The sequence below is a fragment of the Protomyctophum parallelum genome, assembly GCF_964188405.1.
Source record: "Protomyctophum parallelum genome assembly, chromosome: 15".
Lineage (NCBI taxonomy): Eukaryota > Metazoa > Chordata > Actinopteri > Myctophiformes > Myctophidae > Protomyctophum > Protomyctophum parallelum.
The window spans coordinates 40,706,784-40,718,950 of record NC_139710.1 but is presented as its reverse complement, the minus strand read 5'-3'; positions in this window follow the sequence as shown (position 1 = coordinate 40,718,950).

Sequence of the window (12,167 nt, the reverse complement as noted above, 5' to 3'; positions counted from 1 at the left end):
AGAAACCATTTGGTTTAATTTTACACTCTCAAGAGTTACATTATTGTTAAACATCTGCATTGCTTAATTTACAAGAAGTCTACACAGTTAGAGAATGTAGGATAATTGTTATTTTGATCCAATTAACGTCTGCCTGCCCAACATCAATACAGCATGCAGATGATGCTGCATGGCTGCATGCAGATGCAGCCATGCAATGCAGCATGCATGCTGCATTGCAGCCATGGGGCATGCAGCCATGCAGATGCAGCCATGCAATGCAGCATGCATGCTGCATTGCAGCCATGGGGCATGCAGCCATGCAGCCATGCAGCAAGCCATGCAGAGGTCATGACCTTCTGGTGCCCTTCACAGCACACCCACCGTTAACATCCATCACACAATGCACCACACTTAAATGGCAAAATGGTGCATTTACATCAGGCCCTTTATCCAAGGCGCTTTACATTCACCCATTCATTACACACACATTCACACACCTTTACATAGATTGTGCATTACATTCACCCATTCATTACACACACATTCACACACCTTTACATAGATTGTGCATTACATTCACACACACACACACACACACACACACACACACACACACACACACACACACACACACACACACACACACACACCGATGGCGGTGGAAACCATGCAAGGTACCAATCTGCACAAACCGGGAGCAATTTAGGGGTTCAGAACTTTTGAGTCTTGCTCAGAATCGGTGATCTCTATAGTCATGTATAAAGACGGGTCTGTTTCTCTCTCTCTCTGTGTGTGTGTGTGTGTGTGTGTGTGTGTGAGAGAGGAGAGAGAGAGAGAGGTAGAGACTGAGCTACACTTCCTAACCGTCTGCCCACTGTACCAAGACATCAGAGACATTATACTTCCCACGGATTACAATCACCAAAGGACATGTTTATATCCAAATTAATGCTGTAACATTGAAATACTGCTGTCAACTTTCAAAAGTATAAGCTCTTATATGGATGTATATATATAAAGTTCTATCTCTGACACAAAATGCATTTTTAAATCATTTTTATAGTTTCAGAAGATAGTATAACTCAGTGTTAATTATGTAACACAGCTCTGTTTACACCTTTATTTTATTGTTTTATCTTGATTGTCTTGTTCCACTTTTGCTTTGGCAATGTAAAAACGTATGTTTTCTAATGAGAGAGGAGGGGGGACGGGTACGGGGGACGGGGGACGGGGGGTTGGAAACGTAACAGGATCCTTCCAGGGAGCTGCTGGAGACGGTTGGGTTCATTCAAGGTCCTTCATTCAAGTTCCTAGAAGCATGGGGGCGGGCCGTCTAGGAGCATGGTGGGTGGACCCTCCCCTCCCAAATACCCCTCCCCTCCCTCTCTCCAGTTGCTACATTGCATGTGCTCCCTAGTAACCTCGCGTCACCAGGCTTTCCACCTCGTATATCGGAGGAAAGCCTGGACTGTGTTACAATATTGCCGTGTGAACCAACCGGTCTGGAACCGATGATATTGCTAGAACTGCAGCCTCACTCCCCATCTTCCGCCATAGTCCGAAAACCCAACCTTTTCAGACTCCATCATGGCCCGTAGCACTTGCCCCAGCCCCTTAGATAGCACTTTATGTAGACTTAGATAGCATTTTATACAGATTTATAGCATGTTACGTACGTAGACAGCACTTGAATTGCATTTTATGTCATAGAATTTCATAGTATATATGTGTATATGGTATAGTATAGTATATTATATATGTATAGTTTATACATATAGTTCATTATATAATAATAATAATAATAAACTTTATTTATATAGCACCTTTCATACATAAATGTAGCTCAAAGTGCTTTACAGAGCAAAAAAGATAATACAAACAAAAGCAAAACAAAACAGCATTAAAACAGGCATGCAGTTAAAACAATAGGACAATAACGCAGTGTCAAATCAGGAGAAGGCAGTGGTACAAAGATAAGAACGGATAAACTAAGGCAACGACATTAAAAAATACAATACAATACAGTGAGGACGTGAATAACAAAAAATAAAAGATCATTTAAAAGCAATGTTGTAGAGGTGGGTCTTGAGCTGAGCTTTAAAAATGTCTACAGAGGCTGCCTGACGAAGGTACAGTGGGGGCTTGTTCCATGCCGACGGCCTGTAGAAGCAAAAAGCTGCTTCCCCGTATTTTTTAGTTGCCATTTTTTTAGGCAAAGCGAGCAGGCCAGCAGTGGAAGACCTTAGGGGCCGGTTTGGGACATATTTAGGGAGGCAGTCATGTAGGTAGGAAGGTGCGAGACCATTGAGAGACAAGTAAAATTATTTTAAAATCAATCCTAAAAACAACAGGAAGCCAGTGCAGTGATGCCAAAACTGGAGTAATATGTTCTCTCATCTTAGTTCTAGTTAAAACTCTAGCTGCTGCATTTTGGACAAGTTGTAGTCTGTCAGTTGTTTTCTTAGGCAGTCCTGAAAAGAGCGCATTGCAGTAGTCAAGCCGAGAAAAAACAAAGGCGTGGATTAGCGTTTTTGCATCGTCCAAGGACAAATAGGCTCTGATTCGTGCAATATTTCTAAGGTGAAAAAAGGCAATCTTGGTAACATGATTAATGTGTGAATTAAAATTCAATTCAGAATCAATAATAACCCCCAGGTTCTTTACTGTACTGTTACTTTCTACAGTCAGGTTGCCAAGCCTGCTTGTTATTGATTCTTTCTGCTCGCTAGAACCGATTATGAGAACTTCTGTCTTATCCTCATTTAGCTTGAGAAAGTTCTCACTCATCCAACATTTGATGCTAGACAGACAGGTCAGCAGTGGGTCTAAGGCACAGGGATCATCTGGGGCCACAGAAAGATATAGTTGGGTATCATCAGCATATAAATGAAAATTGACTCCGTGATTGGTAATGAGTTCGCCCAATGGCAGTATGTACAAGGAGAAAAGCAGAGGACCAAGAATCGAGCCCTGTGGAATACCAGAACTGATGTCGTGTTTGTCTGAGTCAAACTCGGCTATATTGACAAAGTAACTTCTGTTTGATAGGTAGGAGGAGAACCAGGACAGGGCCACCCGTACCAGACAGCCCTATCCAGTGCTCCAGACGCTGTATTAAAATTGAATGATCAATCGTGTCAAATGCAGCCGATAAATCTAGAAGTAAGAGAACGGATACATGATTCTTGTCAGCAGACACCCTAAGATCATTCATTACTTTTACAAGTGCTGTTTCTGTGCTGTGACCTTTCCTAAAGCCAGATTGGAATTTGTTGTGCACATTATTGTTCTGTAGAAATACATCCAATTGATGGGAGATGCATTTTTCTAAAACCTTGCCCAGAAAGGGTAGATTTGAAATGGGTCGATAGTTACCCAAAACAGAGGGATCAAGATTGTGTTTCTTGAGTAGGGGCCTAACTACGGCAGTCTTCAGTGAGTCTGGGAAGACGCCTGATTGTAGAGAGCTGTTTACAATTTTTAGGATATCTCCAATCACACTGTCTAAGACCTCTTTGAGAAAGGTGGTGGGAATTGTATCCAATGAACAGGAGGATGATGTCATCTGTGATATGGTTTTGCGGAGATCGTCTTCATCAATTGCGCAGAACGATAATAGGCTCCCCCTGGGGAGATCTACCCTGGGACCATTAGCTGCTGTTTGAAGGTTTGCACTAGCAGCAGCATCATTCATAATATCAGCTCTAATGTTAAAAATGTTGTTATCAAAAAAGCATGCAAACTCATTACACTTAGCTTTAGAGGCCGGGAATGACTGCTTGTGGGATATATAGATATATTCCACTGATATGTTCTTAGCGTACGCATGTTTCATGATAACTACTTTTTATGTATGTGATGTATTGCCATGCTTTTTATTCTTGCTTAATGTAAATCATCTGAATTAAGAGCATCTGCTAAAGGCCTAAATTGTAAATTGTAATTATAAATTGCTACGTCATGTAATGTTGTAGTATTGTTTTGTAGTCAACAGGCAGGAAGAATCATTCAGAACTTCCTTTTCCTTCAAACCTCGAAGAATAACGATAAAAGCGCTCTCGTAGCCTGCGGCTTTTATTGAGAAAAATCGGTTTTAGGGGAAAGGAAGTTCCGGCAGATTGATGACTACAAAACAATACTAAAACATGACCTAGCGATATCATCCGCTCCCGACCGGTTCATGAACCGATCGGCTATTTTCAGCAAGTGAAAAAAACTGTCGTTTACGACGTCATCAAGGCCAGCCGAAATACCTTTTAATGAACTAAATCAACTGTAGATTTAGTCGACTAAAATCTTATGATATTTAGTCGACTAAAACTAGACTAACACTAAGACATTCCAGGTGACTAAAATGTGACTAAAACCAAATGAAAACTATTCACGAGACTATGACTTTAAACTAGAATCTAAATTTGCTGCCAAAAACACTGCTGGATGGGAACCGGTTCTGTATACACACACGGTATGTAGCCTACAGACAGTATTCCATTGTTTTTTTTTAGTCTGTCCATATGTATGTCCCTATGTTTTTTTTAAATGATGCTGATATTTTAAGTTTTTTCAGAAAACTTAGATCAGCATTTAGAAGGCATTTTTAGAATCTGCCTCAATCCTAAATGGGTTAAATGAAGTGTTTGTATTATTATTTTTAAACAGCATTCACTTCTGAATGCTTAAGTACTGTTAAAAGCAACTACCGGCACTTCTAGTACCCTACCACTTTAACTGCAGTAAGCTTGAGTTAAACTGACTTCCCCTTGTAGTAAGTTAAGTAATATAAGTCCTAGTCCTAGATCAATGATAAAAAGTAAAGCTGTCGCTTTGTGGCGGTCGCTTACGAGGAAAGTGTTTCTAGAGTCCTTACATTACAGCTATAACATTAAATTGTTTCAGCATCTTGTTTCAACATTTCAGCATGATCAATGATAAACAGCTAGCAGTCGCTTTGTGGCGGTCGCTTATTGACGTACCATTTAACGTACGAGGAAAGTGTTTCTCCTAACAGCTGCACGGCTGATGAACTTTGCCAGGAGGAAAACCCATTGCGTGTAAACGCATTCATTGTATCTTGTTCGCGTGTTGATTTGGATAGTAGTGGAATACCCAGCTCCACAGCTTCAGAGCAAATGCTACAAAACACTTTGTCTTTAGTAGAGTCGTACGTGATCCAGGTAAATGTCTCTTTCCAGTAGGGTTGATATTTTCGGGCATATTTGCGGCTTGGAGGTGGCTTCATCATCGTAGATTCGTAGTCAAATGGAAATGAATCCTGTACTGTAATGTATGCGACATTTATACTCTCTACCTGGCAGCAGAACAAAAGCCACCTTATTAGCATTTGAATGCCCATGGGCGGCGGCCCAACACCTATCTGGCCCGCGCCAGCCGCACAAGGTATGTGACTACGTGACATTTCATTCAGGACAGTCACGACAGTGGGTGCATATTCTGCTAAACAGAATGCCACAGTGGGTGCAGCTGCGCTTCTGCACCCCCGGAGATGACGCCGGTGGGTCCACCATCTTCAATTGATCAGAACATTTAGAGATACACATACAATTCTATATAAAAAAACCTCTGATTTTACGGGGGCCATGCAGTCGAATTGCAGCCGTCCGTAGGTGCCCTTTGAAAGCGGTTTTGAAGGAATCAAGGGATTCACATGTCTTAATGGCTGTTGGTAGGGCGTTCCCACTTCCCGGCTTAGAGAATATATTAATAGAGGCACCCGGAGGAAACCCTGAGGCAAAATGGACATAGTGGACAAATTTGTTATTGCAGCGCTGGGCCAAACACATGAACGTGCTGGTCCGTTGACTATCATTGCCCACGTTCATGATTAACGCTGTTTCATACGTGAACGCGTGCAATGATAGTCAACGGCCAGCGCATTCACGATTTGGCAACTTAATGCAAGTGGATAAGAGGAGAAATCCGGTGCCGTCTCTATTTATATATACTCTGGGCGTTCCACATTGGGACACGTACAATCAGATTCAGAACAGTATTTTAATGCCTATAGCAATAGTTTTCACAGACCCAGACCAGTGTCTCGTGCCACGGTGTAATTATTCCCCCCACCCCTCTGTTTTTTTTTTGGTTCGCGTTTGTTTTGTTAGTCGCTTTTCCAGGAACTTTTGGTCGAGGAGGAGGAGAGGGCGGGCGGGGTGGGTGGGGGGTGTTTGGCTGGACTTGTTCCCTGAAGCTGACCTCCTTTTCTCTCTCTCTCTCTCTCTCTCTCTGGTTGTAAACATTTCCTAGGAGCAGAAGGAGGTGTGGTCTCTCCTTTTTTCCTTCTTTTCACCGGCTGTGTGTGTGTGTGTGTGTGTGTGTGTGTGTGTGTGTGTGTGTGACTGTGATTCAGTTTCTAGGAACATGTATGTATGCATAGGGGGTGTGGTCTTGCTGACTTAGCGTATGTGGGCCATATCGTTAGATCATCCATGGTATTGTGTGTGTGCAGTGTGTACTGTGCAGCGACAGTGTGTGTGTGTGTGTGTGTGTGTGTGACTGTGTGTGTGTGTGTGTGGGGGGGGGGGTTAAGGTTAGATAATTATGCCTTATTCATGTTGTAGTTGTGTCAGCGTTGTCTCACACCAAAAATAGCAGGTGTGAGCTTTATTGTTTTTATTGTTTATTATAAAATAATACGTTTAATAATAATAACTTTTGATTTCCTGATTGTCCTAGCAAAAGTAGTGATACAGTACGTGTGTGTGTGTGTGCGTGCGTGTGTGTTTGCTCATGCACGAGATATAAGTATAAGGAGAGAGAGAGAGCACGTGCGTGTGTGTGATTGAGTGAAGAACAGAATGTTCTCCTCCGTGAAAGTAAACTCATGCACCGTTGCCCTCACTTGCCCTCTCTCTCTCTCTCTCTCTCTCTCTCTCTCTCTCTCTCTCTGTGAGGGTGAGGGTGTGTTGCTGCCCCAGTGCACTCTGGGATATACTTAGCTGCTACCATGTGGATGTCAACCAGTGTTGTTTTTGGCAGCACATTTTGAATTTAGTTTTAGTCATAGTCTATTGAATAGTTTTAATTTAATTTTAGTCACCTGAAATGCCTTTAGCATAAATCTACCATAAATCCACTGATTATACTACAAAAGAGAACACTAAAAGTAATAAACAATGTAGGATACCGGGACCACACACACCCACTGTTTTTACAATCACACCTTCTGAAGTTCACAGATATGGTCAATGTTAAAATTTTACAAATCATGTACAAAGCAAGATATAACCAATTACCGGTAAATGTACAAGACTGGATAGGGGGGGATACAATATCTTAGAGCAGCGGTTCCCAAAGTGGGGTCCGCGGACCCCTAGGGGTACGCGACGCATAGCCAGGGGGTATCCAAGCCTGTTGGAATGTGATCTACTATATTGTAAATAATTCTTATCTTATTCTGAAGTGACAGGAAGTGCCTATTAACGTGTGTTCATATATTGGCCAAATAAACACATCTCATCAGTTCTGTTGCGTACAGCTGACGAGGAGGATGTGAACTGACGCTGCTGCCTCCTTGTGTCTTATTTATTTCCTCCGTATAGACCGATTCACAGAGGGGTGCCTGGGCGCGGCCATTACTGAGGGGTAATCCATGGAGCAGGTGCTCCGTAGGCCAGGTGTAGCTAATCAGTGCTGCAGTACTCAATGGTACACCCTCAGTAATGGCCGCACCCAGGAAACCCTCTGTGAATCGGTCTATACCCACCAGTCTCCATAGCTATCTAGACTCTTCCTAACACCGCAATGGTAGCTCTGCTAACAGGTTATGGGACCCAGCAGGAAAAGTATTGGAAGCCGTGGAGTAGGCTGTGTTTGTTTGACGGAGACGGAAGCCATTTCGAGGTATGGCAGACCAGATTTTTCGCCTACCTGAGACTGCGAGGGCTGAAGAGCACCATATTGAATGCGCCTGACGACGGCGACAATGTGGACGCCGAAAGAAATGAGGAAGCATATGCTGAGCTTATTCAAGTACTCGACGAGAGAAGTTTGTCGTTGATTGTGCATGACGCAGCAGATGATGGGAGGTTGGCGTTGAAGATTCTGAACGATCACTATGTTGGTAAGGGAAAACCAAGAGTGACTAGTTTGTACACAGAGCTTACGTCGCTCCAGAAAGCTGATAATGAAACAATCACAGACTATATTATAAGAGCAGAAACTTCTATCACAGCACTGAGGAATGCGGAAGAGACTATAAGTGACGGCTTATTGACAGCTATGATTCTGAAGGGCCTGCCAGAGTCATACAAGCTATTTTCTATCCACATTACACAAAGTGATGACAAGATGACCTTCGCTGAGTTTAAGACCAAGCTGAGGAGTTACGAGAGCGCTGATAAGTTCAGTGGCAAGTGCAACTCTGTCGGCGACAGCGTGATGAAAGGCAAAGACGTGAGACTGTCCTGTTACAACTGCAGCCAGAGGGGGCATAAGGCTTTCGAGTGCACTAAGGCTGCTGTTGGTCGGAGGGAGCAGAGACAGTGGTGCAGTTTTTGCAAAAGTTCCACGCACAACGAGATCAACTGCAGGCGGAGAAGACTGAGAGACGTCAACGTGAAACAACATGCCATGGATGAAGAGGAGCACACGTCCGCTTTCAAGGTTTGCCAAGTGGACGGCACCGGGGGACCTTAGCAGAGACTCTGTCAGGGCATTGCTCTGAGCAGAGGGCTGATGGTCGACACCGGGGCTACGTCACACATTGTGACCGACGTGAAGAAGTTCCGAAACTTCGACGAGAGTTTCGAGCCACGAAAGCATGTTCTGGAGATGGCTGATGGAGTGAGGGCCTCTGGCATAGCACTGAAGAGAGGTACTGCAAACGTTTGGCTGAGAGATAACAAGGGTCGTGAGGTGGAAACGATGCTGAAGGGGGCGCTCTACGTTCCATCCTTTCCCCAAGACATTTTCTCAGTCAACGCAGCTATATCCAACGGAGCCACAGTCTTCTTCAAAGAGAGACAGAACAAGCTCATCCAAAATGATGGTACGACATTCGACATTAAGGTACATGACAGGATGTTTTACTTAAACACTGTTGATAAGATTACTAATGTTGATGAATGTCATGGGTGTTATGATATCAAAATGTGGCATGAAATTCTAGGACATTGCAACTACGAAGATGTGTTGAAATTGCAGAATGTAACTGAGGGTATGGACATTAAAGGCAAGGTTGATATTTCCAAATTGTCATGTGAAGTGTGCACAAAAGGTAAATTTGCTCAGAGCCGAAACAGAGAGCCAGACCAAAGGGCTAAAGCTGCACTACAACTTGTACACACTGATTTATTTGGACCAATCGATCCAACGGCTAAAGATGGATTCAAATATACTCTAGCATTTACTGATGACTATTCAGGAGCAATTTTTGTTTATTTCTTGAAATCTAAGAGTGACGCAGTCAAAGTCAAAGCTACAGAAAAATACATTGCTGATGTTTCACCTTATGGGAAAATTAAGTGTATTCGATCAGATAATTGTACCGTGTATGCTTCTGGTCTATTTCAAGCATTGCTAAACAAAAATGCCATCAGACATGAGATCTCAGCTCAGAATGGGACAGCTGAAATAAATAGGAGAACACTGTTTGAAATGGCCAAATGCATGCTGATTGAAAGCAGTTTACCAAAAGAATTGTGGACATATGCAGTAATGACTGCTGCTGTTATTCGAAACAGGTGTTTAAACAAGCGTGTAGGACAGACCCCATATTATATGTTGACAGGAAAGAAGCCAAACCTTTCGAGAATGAGAACATTTGGGTCACCATGCTATGCATACAAGCAAGACAAGAAAAAGTTGGATTCACGATGTGAAGGAGGTATTTTCGTAGGCTATGACAAAAACAGCCCAGCTTATTTGGTGTTTTATCCTGACACAGGGAAAGTACTTGTAGCTAAACACAGATTGGTAAAGTTCATTCAAAAGAGTGTCATTGTGAGTCAGACACAAACCGAGCAAGAAATGGAGGAGGATGATGGTTGCAGTATAAGGGGGGCTGTAAACTATCTACCTAAAGTTAAGGAAACCATTGTAATCCCAAAAGAGACACAAAAACAAGAGGCAGAGGCAGAGATGAGTGATCTGGTTGACATTCAGGCAGGTGAAGGTAGCCAGAGTACAACTTATCCAAAAAGAGAAAGGAGACCACCTCAATATTTAAAGGATTACGAGTGTCAAGCAAAATCTGATGACCAGGGAAATGTAACCTTTGATTATTGTTATGGAGTTATGAGAGAAAATGATAAATTTACCCTGACTATACTGCCAGAGGGCAAGAATGCAGTGGGGGGTGAAAACAAAAACAGGGTGATGATGCATTATTGTCACAACACAGTAAAACAAAAGAAAAGAAGGAAAAATAAGTGTTTATTTGTGTTTGGGTGATCTGATTGTGATTTATTTAATCTGCTATTTATTAATGCTTATTTGAAACAACAGGTATTTGAGAAATGACATGGGTATTTGAAGTTTTATTATTGCAACCAGTAATGTGATGTGACGGATGTAAAAGAGATGCTTGCATTTTGCACATTTATTGAAGATTTTTATTGATTTGAACAAAGTGATCATTGTGTGAAATGTTGATGAGATGCACTGTTTAATATGCAAGTTTAGGATTGTATTTGATTGTTTACCAATATGCGATCAAGTGGGGGTGTTGGAATGTGATCTACTATATTGTAAATAATTCTTATCTTATTCTGAAGTGACGTGTGTTCATATATTGGCCAAATAAACACATCTCATCAGTTCTGTTGCGTCCAGCTGACGAGGAGGATGTGAACTGACGCTGCTGCCTCCTTGTGTCTTATTTATTTCCTCCGTATACCCACCAGTCTCCATAGCTATCTAGACTCTTCCTAACACTGCAATGGTAGCTCTGCTAACAAAGCCCCCTCAAAAAAAAATATATATATATATATATATATATTTTTTTTTTGAGGGGGCTAGTGAATCATGTGATATGTGATATGAAATGTCCAGTACCTCCCCAGTGCCTCCCCAAGTGCCACCCCAGTGTCTGCCCTGCAGTGTCTGCCCAGTGCCTCCCCAGTGTCCGCCATGGTGCCTCCCCAGTGTCTGCCCAGTGGCTCCCCAGTGACCCCTGAGTGCCTCCCCAGTGTCCCCTGAGTGCCTCCCCAGTGTCTCCCCAATGTCTCCCCAGTGGCTGCAGTTTCTCCCCAGTGCCTCCCCAGTGCCTCCCCAGTGTCCCCTCAGTGCTTCCCCAGTGCCTCCCCAGTGTCCCCCTGAGTGCCTCCCCAGTGCCTCCCCAGTGCCTCCCCAGTGTCCCCCTGAGTGCCTCCCGAGTGCCTCCCCAGTGTCCCCCTGAGTGCCTCCCCAGTGTCCCCCTGAGTGCCTCCCCAGTGCCTTCCCAGTGTCTCCCCAGTGTCCCCTCAGTGCCTTCCCAGTGCCTCCCCAGTGCCTTCCCAGTGCCTCCCCAGTGTCCCCTCAGTGCCTTCCCAGTGCCTCCCCAGTGTCCCCTCAGTGCCTTTCCCAGTACCTCCCCAGTGTCCCCTGAGTGCCTCCCCAGTGTCCCCTGAGTGCCTCCCCAGTGTCCCCCTGAGTGCCTCCCCAGTGTCTCCGCAGTGCCTCCCCAATGTCTCCCCAGTGGCTGCAGTTTCTCCCCAGTGCCTCCCCAGTGCCTTCCCAGTGCCTCCCCAGTGTCTGCCTGAGTGCCTCCCCAGTGTCCCATCAGTGCTTCCCCAGTGCCTCCCCAGTGTCCTCCCAGTGTCTCCAATAGCAATACAAGAGCAATAATACAAATTAATCTTAATTTATTAATCATATTAATTAATTATTGAATCAAATTAATTCATGAATCAAAATGTTCGACGCAAGAAGGCCCCCCTGCGGCCTGTGCCCAGCACCATGCCAAAGCTTTTTCCTGCAGGAAACACTGCTTGTGGTTGTAAATATATTGTTATCTGTGTTGTGAGGATGAGGGGGTACCTGGAAAAATATCTACCCCAAAAGGGGTACCTGGTACAAAAAAGTTTGGGAACCCCAAACTTGTCTTAGAGGACCACTGATCTTCAAAAAATCTGTGATGCGTACAAACTTGAAAACATGGAGCATCTCCTCTTACGGAGTCACTCTGTGGAATGAGCTGGAGGATGAACTAAAGCGCTGTGGAAACATAAACCAATTCAAAACTAGAG